The 17,002-nt window shown below is 44.7% G+C and overlaps 1 protein-coding gene across 3 annotated transcripts in view; it reads right to left on the bottom strand.

The window, feature by feature from the left end:
- Positions 1 to 17,002, bottom strand: part of LOC126412327 (leucine-rich repeat-containing protein 24-like) — a 960,970-nt gene that overhangs the window by 192,986 nt on the left and 750,982 nt on the right. For all 3 annotated transcript variants that reach the window (XM_050081849.1, XM_050081850.1, XM_050081847.1), the window contains one exon: positions 6,304 to 6,382. The gene's annotated coding sequence lies outside the window, so the exon portion shown is untranslated. The remainder of the gene's footprint in view (positions 1 to 6,303; positions 6,383 to 17,002) is intronic.

The following is a 17,002-nucleotide window of genomic DNA, read 5'->3' as shown; positions in this document are numbered from 1 at the left end:
GTTCAAGTGAAATAGATCGTCGTATGAAGTTGCAGAATAGGTTTCCTTTACTCATAGCTAAATCACTGTAAGAAGATGACAACCCCTTGCTTTTCTTTCCCTCGCCCTGCTGAAGTTAAAGCCTCCGCTCCATTACAGGAATATCTCTTCAGAGTCAAGATTAGCATGTAATAGCGTTTTAGTATCTACGTCCCTCGTGTTCCCCGCATTCAGTAACGGCGGAGGTAATATTATAAATCCAAAAAAGGCGACATATTCTGTTTCCTACCAAACACTCCTTCGACAGCTATTCCATTACGGTGGTAACAATACTGAACGCTAAGGCACACACACAAAGCGTGCACTGTTCGCATGTAGAAATATTGCGTACACACTCTGGGAATTCCATCGACGGTCCGCATCCCTTTCAATAACTATAACAGCGATTAACGCTGCTCACTGTTACCACAGCAAATGGTTACAACTGAGTGCTTACCGGAAACGCCATTTACATATACACACAGCCTAGTACTTAGACTGGTATATATCTAACGCAGCCTTATACAGTTATTTCGCACTGTTAAGCATTCGTTACGAACTACTACGAAAGCCACACATTTTACCACTCCATGCAGGCCACAGCGTGAGTGGCGGGCAGCTCAGAATTAATTCCTAGCACTGTCTTTCTAGCTTTACACTGGACAAACACTATGCATGGCGCTTTGGAGTGTCATGATTTATCAATGAAAGGCCACAATTCTTATGGTTGCTGTACGGTACAGAAAGATAAAACAGTCAACTGAAGGATCAAAATACCTCTTAGCCTGTCCCGAAAGTGAAACAAGTACACATAAATAGGGCAAATTAGATTTTTTTCTACTAAAGCTACCTGTTCTAAGGAGCTGTAAAATAGATAACTGCTAAGAACAATAACATGCGCGTTTTTAAATTAAGTCAGCTGCCGAATATTAATGTAAATGCGAAAATGCCGCACTTCGGTTGTTGTCTACGAGCTTTGATTGCATGGACTCAACCCAAATAACACACACACACACACACACACACACACACACACACACACACACGCACGCACACACACACAGAGAGAGAGAGAGAGAGAGAGAGAGAGAGAGAGAAATGAATTTATGGCGCTCAACAGCGAGCTGTTAGCGTACTTGCTAAGAAAAAAGAAGCGTGACGAATGTACTCAAAGGGCATCGTTCTTCTTACGGCAGATAGCACCTTGGTTCCCCTGTATCAGTATGGCCCCATATGGGCAAGTGGGATGTTTAGGGGCGACGGTAATTAGCTGGAGCTGTGTAGTATTTTCGGTCCACGTTGTATGTGTGTGTGTGTGTGTGTGTGTGTGTGTGTGTGTGTGTGTGTGTGTGTGGTTGTATAGTTATACTGCTGCTTAGAGGCGTCGTCTAGACTACTCAGTACATTGCGGTTTCAGATGTTCGCAGCCTCTGCACGTTTTCTTATGGCATCTACACACATTGCACAATGTCATCGTTCAGTCTTCTATTATTTCCAGCAAAGAACCTCTGCAGCAGATCTATCACCCATTTACCTGGCTACGCATGCTGCCCAGCTTCATTTTAATTGAAGGCATGCACGGAAAAACGGGCTAACCCTCAAATGTAAAAGCTCAGAGACAAGTGTTGCCATTTTTTGCTGTGCACGCGAACTATCAAAACTGACATTGGCGTCACCCCTAAATGTCACGTTTCCGCGCATGTCTTCAATTGCAATCATAAACACAAGTTTCACTCCAGTCTGTTCTCTGACATCTTTGTTTTTCTGTATCACGTGGTAACTTCCAAGCTGAGCGTCCTGAATGATTTTCACCTATAAAGTCAACGTCTCACTGCCATTAGTCGAAACTTCTTTTTCAGGGCTTTGTTTTGAAGCACATCGGACGGTTAGTGTAGAACAGCCTATTTATTTTTAGTTTATCAAATGCAATGCAGGCCATTTTTACTCGATCTTTGCTTTCCACCCTTGTTGTTGTACTCAACAGTTCTGAATACAGAAACTTTTCAGCTTTTTGTACGACTTCACAGTTTATTTTTCGAAATGATAGCTACATATTACTTTTGTCTTGTTGTAAATGATTTCAGGACAACTTTCGACGTGCTCTGTAAAATTCCTTGCTGAATCTGTCTGAACTAGATGCAAACAGTACAGCATTATTTGAAAAACGAAGGTACTTCAAATGTGGTTTAGTTTCCGAGGTTGAGGGCCCAGAACTCTCTACGACGTCAGATGATACACCGACGGAAAAAAATCGCAACACCAAAAAATAATTAATGTTGAGAAATGATATTTCGGGAACACATTTTGTCTAGGTAACGTTGCACAATCATGGGTCAACGTAAGCGCGATATAAACCACTGATAATGTGAAATGCTGGTACATCATTAACAGGTGTAACCGCAGAATGTCGAATGCAAGCATGCAAACGTGCACGCATTGTATTGTACAGGTTCCGGATATCTGGTTACGGGATGGAGTTCCATGTTTGTTGCACTTGGTCGGTCAATACAAGGGCGGTTTTTGCTGTTTGTGGATGACGCTGAATTGTCGACTGATGATGTCTTTGATTGGAGACAGATCTCGACCGAGCGAGGTGGCGCAGTGTTTAGCGCACTGGACTCGCATTCGGGAGGACGACGGTTCAATCTCGCGTCCGGCCATCCTGATGTAGGTTTTCCGTGATTTCCCTAGATCACTTCAGGCAAATACCGGGATGGTTCCTTTGAAAGGGCACGGCCAGTTTCCTTCCCCATCCTTCCCTAATTCGAGCTTGTGCTCCGTCTGTAATGACCTCGTTGTCGACGGGACGTTAAACACTGATCTCCTCCTCCACAGATCTGGTGATAAAGCAGTCCAAGGCAACCGGTCGACACTCTGTAGGGCATGTTGGGTTACAACAAAAGTATGTTGGCAGGCGTTATTCTGTTGGAAAACATCACCTGGAATGCTGTTCATGAATGGCAGCACAACAGGTCGAATCACCAGATGGCTCTGAGCACTATGGGACTCAACTGCTGAGGTCATTAGTCCCCTAGAACTTAGAACTAGTTAAACCTAACTAACCTAAGGACATCACAAACATCCATGCCCGAGGCAGGATTCGAACCTGCGACCGCAGCGGTCTTGCGGTTCCAGACTGCAGCGCCTTTGACCGCGCGGCCACTTCGGCCGGCCGAATCACCAGACTAACGTACAAATTTGCAGTCAGGGTGCGTGGTACAACAAAGAGAGAGCTCCTGCTGTCATACGGTACTGCACCCAGATCATAACTCCAGGAGATCCAATGTGCCGAGCACCCAGACTAGTTGGTTGCTGGCCCTCAACTGGCCTCCTCCTAACCAACACACAGCCATCACTTGCACGGAGGCAGAATCAGGTTTCATTAGAAAACACAACAGACCTCCACCCTGCCTTCCAACGGGCACTCGCTTGACGCCACAGCACTCGCAAATGGCGGCGGTTTGGGGTCAGTAGAATACAGGCTACAGGACCTGTGGCTCGGATTGTCCTTCAAATAACCTACATCTACATCTACATACATACTCCGCAATCCACCATATGGTGCGTGGCGGAGGGTACCTCGTACCACAACTAGCATCTTCTCTTCCTGTTTCACTCCCAAACAGAACGGGGGAAAAATGACTGCCTGTATGCCTCTGTACGAGCCCTAATGTCTCTTATCTTATCTTTGTGGTCTTTCCGCGAAATATAAGTTGGCGGCAGTAAAATTAGACTGCAGTCGGCCTCAAATGCTGGTTCTCTAAATTTCCCCAGTAGCCATTCATGAAAAGAACTCCTCCTTTCCTCCAGAGACTCCCACCTGAGTTCCTGAAGCATTTCAGTAACACTCGCGTGATGATCAAACCTACCAGTAACAAATCTAGCAGCCCGCCTCTGAATTGCTTCTATGCCCTCTCTCAATCCGACCTGATAGGGATCCCAAACGCTCGAGCAGTACTCAAGGATAGGTCGTATTACTGTTTTATAAGCGGTCTCCTTTACAGATGAACCACATCTTCCCAAAATTCTACCAATGAACCGAAGACAACTATCCGCCTTCCCCACAACTGCCATTACATGCTTGTCCCACTTCATATCGCTCTGCAATGTTACGCCCAAATATGTAATCGACGTGACTGTGTCAAGCGCTACACTACTAATGGAGTATTTAAACATTACGTGATTCTTTTTCCTATTCATCTGCATTAATTCACATTTATCTATATTTAGAGTTAGCTGCCATTCTTTACACCAATCACAAATCCTGTCCAAGTCATCTTGTATCCTGCTACAGTCACTCAACTACGACACCTTCCCGTACACCACAGCATCATCAGCAAACAGCCGCACATTGCTATCCACCCTATTCAAAAGATCATTTATGTAGATAGAAAACAACAGCGGACCTACCACACTTCCCTGGGGCACTTCAGATGATACCCTCATCTCCGATGAACACTCACCATCGAGGACAACGTACTCGGTTCTATTACTTAAGAAGTCTTCGAGCCACTAACATATTTGGGAACCAATCCGATATGCTCGTACCTTAGTTAGGAGTCTGCAGTGGGGCACCGAGTCAAATGCTTTCCGGAAGTCAAGGAATATGGCATCCGTCTGATACCCTTCATCCATGGTTCGCAAGATATCATGTGAAAAAAGGGCGAGTTGCGTTTCGCAGGAGAGATGCTTTCTGAAGCCGTGCTGATGCATGGACAGCAACTTTTCTGTCTCAAGGAAATTCATTATATTCGAACTGAGAATATGTTCGAGAATCCTGCAACAAACCGATGTTAAGGATATTGGTCTGTAATTTTGAGGATCCGTCCTTCTACCCTTCTTATATACAGGCGTCACCTGCGCTTTTTCCCAGTAGCTCGGGACTTAACGTTGGGCAAGAGATTCGCGATAAATGCAAGCTTCGTAAGGAGCCAATGCAGTAGAGTACCGTCTGTAAAACCGAATTGGAATCCCATCGGGACCTGGCGATTTATTTATTTTCAACCCATTCAGCTGCTTCACAACCCCAGGGATGTCTATCACTATGTCCTCCATACGGGAATCTGTACGAGACTCAAACGACGGTATGTTTGTAACCGATTTGTAACAGTTCATTGTGTCACTAGGGTGGCAGCTGCTGCTCAGATTGCTGCTCCAGATGCAGTACGACAAGCCACAGCCGTAATTCGAACACGTTGGCCTCCCTCTCAGTAGGGCCCAGTGGCCGTCTGAAGTCCGATCTTCCTGCGATCGTACATTCTCGTGACCACCGCTGCCAGCAATCATGTACAGTGGCTACAATCCTGCCAAGTCTTTCTGCAGTATCTGAGAAGGAACATCCAGCTTGTCGTAGCCCTATTACTTGACCTCGTTCAAACTCGGTGAGGTGTTCACAATGGCATCTTTGTCACGTTAAAGTCATTCGTGACTAACATCAACTCACCACGTCCCATCTCAAAGGTAACTAAAGGTCAGGACCTTACGGTGTGTAATTAAAGGAAACCTTATTTCCATTCTCATAGTGGCGTTGCTATTGCCGCTCATATGCGACTGGTGCGAGATTTGAAAAGACATCATCTTTCAAATGTAGAAACACTCCTAGCAACTTTCGTCTATGTCACACAACTCTTCCTTGGTGTGGCGTCTTTTTCCGCCAGTATAATTCTTGTCGCGTGGAATCATCTTACCTGACTTTCCACTCAGTTTTGACTTTCTCAGTCTCCTGACAAAGTGTCACGGAAGCTGTAGCATTGGCATGCATGTTCTTCAGTAAGTACGAGTATTATTGATACATTGTTCCTCAACGACTAAAAGCACAGACGTTGTTGAAACTATAGATATTCAAGCTCGCGTTCCATTTTGACTAGTAACAAATATTCCGCGACCAATGAAGAACTGGACCCTGGTCTGTACGTGGCCATTCAGAAAAGCAACACGTTGTTACATCAGCGCGTTACAGGGGACTCAAACCGCAACCGTCTTTATATCAGACCAGTTTGACGCAGTCTCAACATCCAGATTAGTGGAGACCGACTATAGTACTTAGTTCTGCTCCTCTGACGTGACCTTCGTTTACCTGCTGCTGACGAAAAAAAGTTGCGAGCGGAATTCAGCTGTTGAAAGTGCTAACACTAACCTTCATTTGTTGTTTAACCTTGATAATATGCTTGCTTCATTCTGAATTGACTTTCACTGCGCAAGCCAAACCATGACGTAACGCATTTCGAAGAACTTTTAAATGTCGAACGAACGAGGTAGTCATTCAAACGGAAAAAAGGAACTTACCAAGTCTCGTGAATTCAGTCCGATGGCGAGTAGGTGAAACGGAGGTTCCTTTACAGTGTCTTCTCTTCTGTCATGGAACCTGTAGGAGAAAAAAGTAACGTCATTTAGGTGCTGCACACAAGCGACAGAAGGAATCGTGCTAAATATAGCTCCAATAAACAAACACAACGAAATCTACTGTAAGTAATTACTTAAAATGATTTGAAATTTAGTAGATGGATGGGTGTGAAATTAGTGGCGAATGATGTTAATGAGCGTATAAGCAACAGCCTCACATGTGATGGCAGCGATGAGCGATGTTTTCCAGATTGCCCCCGAAAATACGTTTAGTGAGCGTAGGGCGTTTTTCAACTATAGTGTTGGAGCAGGCGCCTGGTTTCAGAGCCACTGGCCACTTTCGAAGTGTTAGAAGTACATGACCGTTTGTGGAAGTGTTTCCAAAAGTTATATTTGTTGCGATTCACAAGGGTTACTGAAACACAGGTTTCATTTTATCTCTATGACAACCATTTCGTTTTACTGACCATCAGATTTCACGGAATAAGTAAGACCCACTTCGAATAAAAGAGAATAAGGCGAGATAGGTGGTTCCGAGCACACTTGGAAAACAGATTACGAAGCAGAAAGATAGTAAAGTCCACACACAAAGTTCAGGTTTTTACTAAACATTTACCAGTGCCAAAACATTCTAATGCTAGTACTGAGTGGCTGGGAACAATGTCCTTAAAATAACAGTTTTCCAGACACTTTTTGCGGTTGACGGAAATGTTATCGTCAGTGACAAAACAGTAGGACACCTGGTAGAAAAAGAAAGGGCAGTATGAATGTTTCAGAAAGAAAAAATTATGCTGTGAAATTTAAAAAAATAAACAGGCGACGTTAAGAAACAACTGACAGTCAATACACAAGGTGATTGAAAAAGAACGAACAGATTTCATTTGTTTTACAGACAAACTGTGAAAGACAGAAATACATTGAGTATGTCACTGGACAGAGCTTAAGTTCAGAGTCTTACGTTCGCAAAGACACTGTGCCATACATTCAACATGAGCACTATACGTTACACAAGAAACATCAAAACTGGTTCTCTTTATTGAATCGGCAGCTTCAACAATTCGATTTCTCAGATCTTGAAGAGTATCTACCACGAATGAGGCAAAGACCCTATCTTATATGTACCTCCACAGAAAAAAAAAAAAATCGCAAGGTGTGAGGTCTAGTCACGTGGGAGGCCAAAAATGGGTTGACTTTGCGATATTATAAAACACAAAATAATTTCTCTTGTGGTGTAGCCGCCAAGTTGCTACAAACAAAAACGCAGCTGTGTCAAAACTTTGAACCTTCCTCTGTCCAGTGACATGCGCAAAGTCTTTCTCACTCTTACAGTTGGTCTGTAATAAACAACTGAAATCTGTTCCTTCTTTTTGAATCACCCCAAGTTCTGTCAATTCTGTACCAATTAGCGATTTGTCGCAACAGATTATTCGTACATATTCTCAGTTCTTAGTTACGAAATCGCAGATCTGAAATCGGGGAATACGAGCGAGACAGGTGGTAAGATGCAAAAGTTCTGCTTTCTGATGATTAGACTCTGAAGAGACATGAGTGTAAGAAGGCGAAAACTCAAATTTTGCAAAGTTAAGGGAGAAGGGGAAGGCATGGGACCTAATCCTCTTCTAGTGACTTAATTATGACTGAAACAAATTTATTCTGTATCCTGATATTGCGATATAATTTCACCTGAACAGGGAAGTTATCGAACATACACCATATCTTCCTATCACGTCATGGGCGCGGTTCACGTCTGCAAAACAGGCAGATTTTGGCCTTATCTTATCTCCGCTATTCTGAGTCTCTTGGACTTGTGAGCTGTATTGGAACGGCGTCGACAGTTGTACTGAAAAATACCAAGAGAGCAAAAATATCTGAAAAGGTAAATTTTAGCACTCAGAAGTGTGTTCCTAGTGGTAGCGCGATGTGGCTTTTACAGGAAAACGAAAAGTGAAATATGAACTAAGTTATCACCAACAAATGACAGGCAAAAGTAAATACACATTTTGTATTAAATCCATGATTGATCTGGAGAAATGATCGCATACTGAGGTGAAACTCTTGAGTCCAAATGAAAAAAAAGCTAACATCAATCATAGATCGAAAAAGTGGGGACTGAACATATTAGAAGTCCTTCCAAGCCGAATCAACAAATCACATTCGTCGAAACACTGTGAAAACAAAAAGCCCGTATTTCACTGAGACATTAAAAATAGCTCTCTATCGTGGGAAAGAAAAAGAAACATCTAGAGGTAGCAGCAGTTAACCTTACATTTCCAGTCTGACAACTTGCGTAGGAATGTCCCCAGCACAACAAGTAAATTTATGATTTTTATAGATGCTACAGAAGAAAGAAACTAGAAAAAGAAACAGACAAATTGCAGTGGATACGAAGGCAAAACAGATACTTGGTAACGAGAAAGAAAATATAGCCTGCAGGAACAGGTTCATACGTAAGCCAAGGTGAGAAATATCCTTTCTTCCAGAAGTGCTAGCCTGCAGGGTTTGCGGGAGAGCTTCTTTTACATCTACATGACTACTCTGCAATTCACATTTAAGTGCTTGGCAGAGGGTTCATCGAACCACAATCATACTATCTCTCTACCATTCCACTCCCGAACAGCGCGTAGGAAAAACGAACACCTAAACCTTTCTGTTCGAGCTCTAATTTCTCTCATTTTATTTTGATGATCATTCCTACCTATGTAGGTTGGGCTCAACAAAATATTTTAGCATTCGGAAGAAAAAGTTGGTGACTGAAATTTCGTAAATAGACGAAAAACGTCTTTCCTTTAATGACTTCCATCCCAACTCGCGTATCATATCTGCCACACTCTCTCCCCTGTTACGTGATAATACAAAACGAGCTGCCTCTTTTGCACCCTTTCGATGTCCTCCGTCAATCCCACCTGGTAAGGATCCCACGCCGCGCAGCAATATTCTAACAGAGGACGAACGAGTGTAGTGTAAGCTGTCTCTTTAGTGGACTTGTTGCATCTTCTAAGTGTCCTGCCAATGAAACGCAACGTTTGGCTCGCCTTCCCAACAATATTATCTATGTGGTCTTTCCAACTGAAGTTGTTCGTGATTTTAACACCCAGGTACTTAGTTGAATTGACAGCCTTGAGAATTGTACTATTTATCGAGTAATCGAATTCCAATGGATTTCTTTTGGAACTCATGTGGATCACCTCACACTTTTCGTTATTTAGCGTCGGAACTGCTACCTGCCACACCATATAGGAAACTTTTCTAAATCGCTTTGCAACTGATACTGGTCTTCGGATGACCTTACTAGACGGTAAATTACAGCATCATCTGCGAACAACCTAAGAGAACTGCTCAGATTGTCACCCAGGTCATTTATATAGATCAGGAACAGCAGAGGTCCCAGGACGCTTCCCTGGGGAACACCTGATATCACTTCAGTTTTACTCGATGATTTGCCGTCTATTACTACGAACTGCGATCTTCCTGACAGGAAATCACGAATCCAATCGCACAACTGAGACGATACCCCATAGGCCCGCAGCTTGATTAGAAGTCGCTTGTGAGGAACGGTGTCAAAAGTTTTCCGGAAATCCAGAAATACGGAATCAACCTGAAATCCCCTGTCGATAGCGGCCATTACTTCGTGCGAATAAAGGGCTAGCTGCGTTGCACAAGAACGATGTTTCCTGAAACCATGCTGATTACGTATCAATAGATCGTTCCCTTCGAGGTGATTCATAATGTTTGAATACAGTATATGCTCCAAAACCCTACTGCAAACCGACGTCTATGATATAGGTCTGTAGTTCGATGGATTACTCCTACTACCCTTCTTAAACACTGGTGCGACCTGCGCAATTTTCCAATCAAGAGGTACAGATCTATCGGTGAGCGAGCGGTTGTTTATGATTGCTAAGTAGTGAGCTATTGTATCAGAGTAATCTGAAAGGAACCTAATCGGTATAAAATCTGGACCTGAAGACTTGCCCATATCAAGCGATTTGAGTTGCTTCGCAACACCTAAGGTATCTACTTCTAAGAAACTCATGCTAGCAGCTGTTCGTGTTTCAAATTCTGGAATATTCCATTCGTCTTCCCTGGTGAAGGAATTTCGGAAAACTGCGTTCAGTAACTCCGCTTTAGCGGCACAGTCGTCGGTAACAGTACCATCGGCACTGCGCAGCGAAGGTATTGACTGCGTCTTGCCGCTTGTGTACTTTACATAAGACCAGAATTTCTTCGGATTTTCTGCCAAATTTCGGGACAATGTTTCGTTGTGGAACCTATTAAAGGCATCTCGCATTGAAGTCCGTGCCAAATTTCGCGCGTCTGTAAATTTTAGCCAATTTTCGGGATTTCGCATTCTTCTGAACTTCGCATGCTTTTTCCGTTGCCTCTGCAACAGCGTTCGGACCTGTTTTGTGTACCATGGGGGATCAGTTCCATCTCTTACCAATTTATGAGATATGAATCTCTCAACTGCTGTTGCTACTATGTCTTTGAATTTGAGCCACATCTCGTCTACATTTGCATAGTTAGTTCGGAAGGAATGGAGATTGTCTCTTAGGAAGGCTTCTAGTGACACTTTATCCGCTTTTTTAAATAAAATTATTTTGCGTTTGTTTCTGGTGGATTTGGAAGAAACGGTATTGAGCCTAGCTACAACGACCTTGTGATCACTAATCCCTGTATCAGTCATGATGCTCTCAATTAGCTCTGGATTGTTTGTGGCTAAGAGGTCAAGTGTGTTTTCGCAACCATTTACAATTCGCGTGCGTTCGTGGACTAACTGCTCGAAATAATTTTCGGAGAAAGCATTTAGGACAATCTCGGAAGATGTTTTCTGCCTACCACCGGTTTTGAACAGGTATTTTTGCCAACATATCGAGGGAAGGTTGAAGTCCCCACCAACTATAACCGTATGAGTGGGGTATTTATTTGTTACGAGACTCAAATTTTCTCTGAACTGTTCAGCAACTATATCATCGGAGTCTGGCGGTCGGTAGAAGGAGCCAATTATTAACTTAGTTCGGCTGTTAAGTATAACTTCCACCCATACCAATTTGCTCTGAGTATCTACTTCGACTTCACTACAAGATAAACCACTACTGACAGACACAAACACTCCACCATCAATTCTGCCTAATCTATCTTTCCTGAACACCGTCTGAGACTTCGTAAAATTTTCTGCAGAACTTATTTCAGGCTTTAGCCAGCTTTCTGTACCTATAACGATTTCAGCTTCTGTGCTTTCTATTAGCGCTTGTAGCTCAGGGACTTCCCCAGCAGAACTACCACAATTTACAACTACAATTCCGACTGTTCCTTGATCCAAGCACGTCCTGTATTTGTCATGCACCCTTTGAGATTGCAGCCCACCCCGTACTTTCCCGAGGTCTTCTAACCTAAAAAACCGCCCAGTCCACGCCACACAGCCTCCGCTACCCGTGTAGCCGCCAGCTGAGTGTAGTGAACTCCTGACCTATTCAGCGGAACCCGAGACCCCACCACCCTATGGCGCAAGTCAAGGAATCTGCAGCCAACACGGTCGCAAAACCGTCTGAGCCTCTGATTCAGACCCTCCACCCGGCTCTGCACCAAAGGTCCGCAGTCGGTTCTGTCAACGATGCTGCAGATGGTGAGCTCTGCCTTCATCTCGTAAGCAAGACCGGCAGCCTTCACCAAATCAGATAGCCGCTGGAATCCAGAGAGAATTTCCTCAGATCCAAAGCGACACACGTCATTAGTGCCGACATGTGCCGCCACCTGCAGCTGGCTGCACCCTGTGCTCTTCATGGCATCCGGAAGGACCCTTTCCACATCAGGAATGACTCCACCCGGAATGCACACGAAGTGCACACTGGATTTCTTCCCCTCCTTAGCCGCCATATCCGTAAGGGGCCCCATTACGCGCCTAACATTGGAGCTCCCAACTACCAATAAGCCCACCCTCTGCGACTGCCCGGACCTTGAAGGCTGAGAATGATCCTCTGAAACAGGACAGGCAGCTGCATCTGGCTCAGCCAGAGACAGTGCCTGAAACTTGTTTGTCAGACGCACCGGGGAGGCTTTCTGATCAGCCTCTGGGGACGTCTCTCGCTGTCTGCCACGCTTTGGAACGACCTCCCAATCAACCACAGGCGAGAGCTCAGCCCCACTGCGGGCAGCATCCGGGGCAACCACAGCGGCAGACCGATCTGGGGACAGACGGGACGAGGTTGACATCCCCGCGATACTCAAGTCCGGCTCCCCACAGTGGTGCCCTTTGGCAACAGCCTCAAGCTGCGCGATTGAAGTCAGCGCCGCTTGCAGCTGTGAGCGAAGGGATGCCAACTCAGCCCTCATCCGAACACAGCAATCACAGTCCCTGTCCATTCTAATCGATGTTGAACAACAGTTACTGAAACACGAGTCCGTGCCTAGATAACGCAAGGGAAACACGCAAAGAATGTATGAACTAACCTGTACAAATGCCTAACGACTGCGCTACAATCTGCCTAAATTTACGATTACAGTAACTAAAACTCGAAATTACACCTGCTATACGAAACTCACAAGCAATTTAAGTTAGAATCTACGAAGTAAACACTAAAGCGCGATGCTACAACTCTCAAATACTATAATACGCCGGAAATTTATGAATTAAACAATGTAAGTACCCAAAAACACGCAAATAAATTAAGAATTAAACTATGTAACAAGTAAGTAAGCTAAGAGTATACGACTTGCTGCTGGCAGCTGCTTATCTAACGGCGGCAGGGATGTTGAAGGGTAGGAGACGAGGTACTGGTAGAACTGAAGTTGTGATGACGGGTCATGAGTCGTGCTTGGGAGCTCAGTTGGTAGAGCACTTGCCTGCGAAATCCAGAGGTCCCTGAGTTCGAGCCTCGGCCCGGCACACAGTTTTAATCCGCCAGGAAGTTCCATATCAGCGCACACTCCGCTGCAGAGTGAAAATTTCATTCTGGAAGTTTCAAAATGAGAAATGTCTGTGACGCTGAAAATGTATTATCGTCGTTAATTAGTAAAAGAAGTCTCGAAATTCGAATTACAATTTGATTCTAAACCTGTGGGCATAGGCAATTACCCGGTATTTATGTGCGTTCATTGGTAACGTTACATTTAGACGGACGGCGCTTAGATCTGCAAGATTTTCTGGTAAAGAATGCAGATGTTGCTCAATAACGATTACATTTAATTCTGGAAAATCGGATGATGTGTTCGAGAACACTCAGTAATCAGTGAGAAATGTGGTTTCACTTTATATTCACTTTTGATAAATAACACTGTTATCGTCTCAGAATTCAACTATTTTCCTGTGATACAATCACAGAGGACTACTCCTTCACTACATAGGGATGGAAATGGAAATGAGCGTTTGGCGTCATTGGCCGGGAGGCCCCTCGCGGGGCAGGTCCGGCCGCCATATCGCAGGTCTTATTACATTCGGCGCCACATTGGGCGACCTGCACGCCGGATGGGGATGAAATGATGATGAACGCAACACAACACCCAGTCCCTGAGCGGAGAAAATCTCCGACCCAGCCGGGAATCGAACCCGGGCCCAGAGGACGGCAATCCGTCACGCTGACCACTCAGCTACTGGGGCGGACTACATAGGGATGCACGTTGTAATTAAATTTCCCGATGGCTTAAAACTGCTTGCCGGGTCAGGACTCGAAGTTCGATCTTTGCCCTCCGAAGCAAACGCTGTCACCGACTAAGCCAGTTGCCCATGCCTGAAGTAATCCTCAGACAGAGCATGAACGTCGAGGGCGATGAGATCTGTGACGTCGCAACACAGATTTCACGTTTCGGTGCATTCGCGGATTTGAAATACAGGATAACTCCCGTGGAATCCACCGTAACATACTACGAAACGGGGCTGCGATGCGATCTCTCTTTTTTACGTCATAAGCCGAAATGAGCACACTGCTCATTCGAATGCACCATTCCAAAATTGAAGTGCCGTTTGTTGGTACAGGCATTTCCCGCGGCCAACTGCCTATAACATTTTATTTATCTAGGAATTGTGGAATGAACTGTTTCTAATCTGCAAGTCGCCACCTTTTTCCCGGACTTTATTCCCTATCTTAATGGGGTTGGTACGTTAATTTTGGTGCTTCCTGCCGAATACTAGGCAAGCGTGGCTGCATCACACCAGCCTTCTTACTGAAAACAACATCAACATAACTTCCACAAAGCAATTTGTCTGCGTTCTGTTCCCCTCCCCTTCCTGGCCTTACTGGAGTGCAAATAGCAACAGGATTTCCTCACCTAGAGTTAGTGTACTCTGGAACAAACCTTTCCTGCCTTTTTTTTCTGGTTTAGAACAGATATGGAAAAGGTGTGTGCGCTACTGTACGTAATCAGACAATGACACCTGTTGGGCAGTGTTCCAGTTTCAGGTTTTTCCATGCGTGTTAGTCTGCGGTGAAATTCTCGCACGCGTGTGAGTGAAGAGGTGTTACAACGGGTCACTTTGCACTTCGCCGCAGACAGCACATTCAGTGTTATGTTTTCAGTGGTTCTGCGCTGTATACTAGGCAGGATACGTTCATGACTCTGGGAATATTGCATCGCATTCCACAGGACGATTACATACCCAGTGCGGAAAATGAGGTGCTTATTGCGTTTGGGTTCTGCGGTAAGCCACCTATTACGCAAAGCAAGAGCGTCAAGCAGAATAAACCTCCGGTTTTTCTTTTTTTTAATGTCAAACAGAACTGTGTAATAACTACAAATAGAGACAGTCAGCAGGCACGTCAAGTTATCAGAACCTACTGTAGCCATGTGGACACCAGGGTGGAATCCTGATTCGTGCATCCTAGGGTCAAAATGGACACTGTAAAAACAAAACCAAATAAAAACTTCGGTACTGGTGATTAATGGATTTCTGAACTCAGTGGTGACTATGTTTTTACGTCCATAAGCCAAGTCCTCATAAAGCGTATTTCGCTCTACCGTGCAATGTGTGTTGTTTTGGAACTACCTGGCAGGCTGACACCTTCTATCGCACTCGAACCTTGTCTTTGGCGCGGAGTGCTCTTATCGACTGAGCTATCCAATCACTTGGAAATGTTTCCAGTTCAAGACTCGTTCCGGCGTAGAATTTTAATCCTCCAGCAAGTCTCAAATAAGACGAGTTGTCTGTAGGCAGGTGCAACGTTAGATCTTAATGAACGGAGTTTTTGAAAATGCTACAGCCGAAATTGCCGTACACTAACTTATTACGAGACCGAAAAGGAACGATAACGCTTGTACTTCAGGCATCCCATTCGAATGCTGGCAATGGAAGAAAAGAGCATCACTGGTATTTGCACGGAGGAGAATTTACCAGAGATCCCTAGAGTAATGAACTGTTCCCAGAAGTATGAGAACAAGAAGGTTGCACCAGAGTGTAGAAAACGTAGTAGGACCGACCCACTGAAGTATCGTTCCAGGGCAAACATTCATACAAGACGATTTAGACAAAATTCCTAGTTGGTGTGATGAATGGCAGCTAGCTCTAGATATGGAAAAATGTAAGTTAATGCGGATGAGTAGGAAGAACAAACCTGTAACGTCCGGATACAGTATTATTAGTGTCCTACTTGAGACAGTCAAGCCGGCCGAAGTGGCCGTGCGGTTCTAGGCGCTGCAGTCTGGAACCGCGAGACCGCTACGGTCGCAGGTTCGAATCCTGCCTCGGGCATGGATGTTTTTGGTGTCCTTAGGCTAGTTAGGTTTAAGTAGTTCTAAGTTCTAGGGGACTAATGACCTCAGAAGTTGAGTCCCATGGTGCTCAGAGCCATTTGAACCATTTGAGACAGTCAAGTCGTTTAAATATCTGGGCGGAACGTTGCAAAGCGATATGAAATGGAACGAGCAGATGAGGGTTGTGATAGGGAAGAATTTTAGGAAATTGTGGCTCACCTGTAGGGGAGACCGCGTATAGGACGCTGGTGCGACCTGTTCTTGAGCACTGCTCGAGTGTTTGGGATCTGTACCAGGTCGGATTAAAGGAAGACAGTGAAGCAATTCAAAGGCGGGCTGCCTCACCAGTAGTTTAGAACAACACGTGAGTGGTACGGAGATGCTTCAGGATTTCAAATGGGAATCCCTGGAGGTAAGGCGACGTTCTTTTCGAGGAACTTTATTGAGAAAATTTAGAGAACAGGGATTTGAAGCTGACAGCCGAAAATTTCTACTGCCACCAACATACATTGCGTAAGGACAGCGAAAATAAAATATGAGAAATTAGGCTTCATACGAAGGCATATAGACAGTCACTTTTCCCTCGCTCTATATGCGAGTGGAACAGGAAAAGAAATGACTAGTAGTGGTACAAAGTACCCTCCGCCAAGCACCCGTACGGTGGCTTGTGGCGTATCGATGTAGATGTATACTTTTACCACGTTTGAACGATAAGAAATGCCTTCATTTGCTGCAGTCCTCGCAGACTGGCACCGCTGGCGCGCAACTACTCAGCGCGTTTCTCGGAGGACCTGTTGCAATCCCTGGTAGATACAAGCTATTGCTGTAATAATCTGTGTAGTTACTGTGGCCGAAACAGGGCCGTGCGACGAAGCAACATACTGTCATCGATTTCCTAACACTTATTTATTTATTTGCTGCGTGAACTTTATGGCCCGATGTGTAAAAATTATGACAGACC

The sequence above is a fragment of the Schistocerca serialis genome, chromosome 7 (assembly GCF_023864345.2).
Source record: "Schistocerca serialis cubense isolate TAMUIC-IGC-003099 chromosome 7, iqSchSeri2.2, whole genome shotgun sequence".
Classification (NCBI taxonomy): domain Eukaryota; kingdom Metazoa; phylum Arthropoda; class Insecta; order Orthoptera; family Acrididae; genus Schistocerca; species Schistocerca serialis.
The sequence above is the reverse complement of the archived record's forward strand: the minus strand, read 5'-3'. Positions and strand labels throughout refer to the sequence as shown.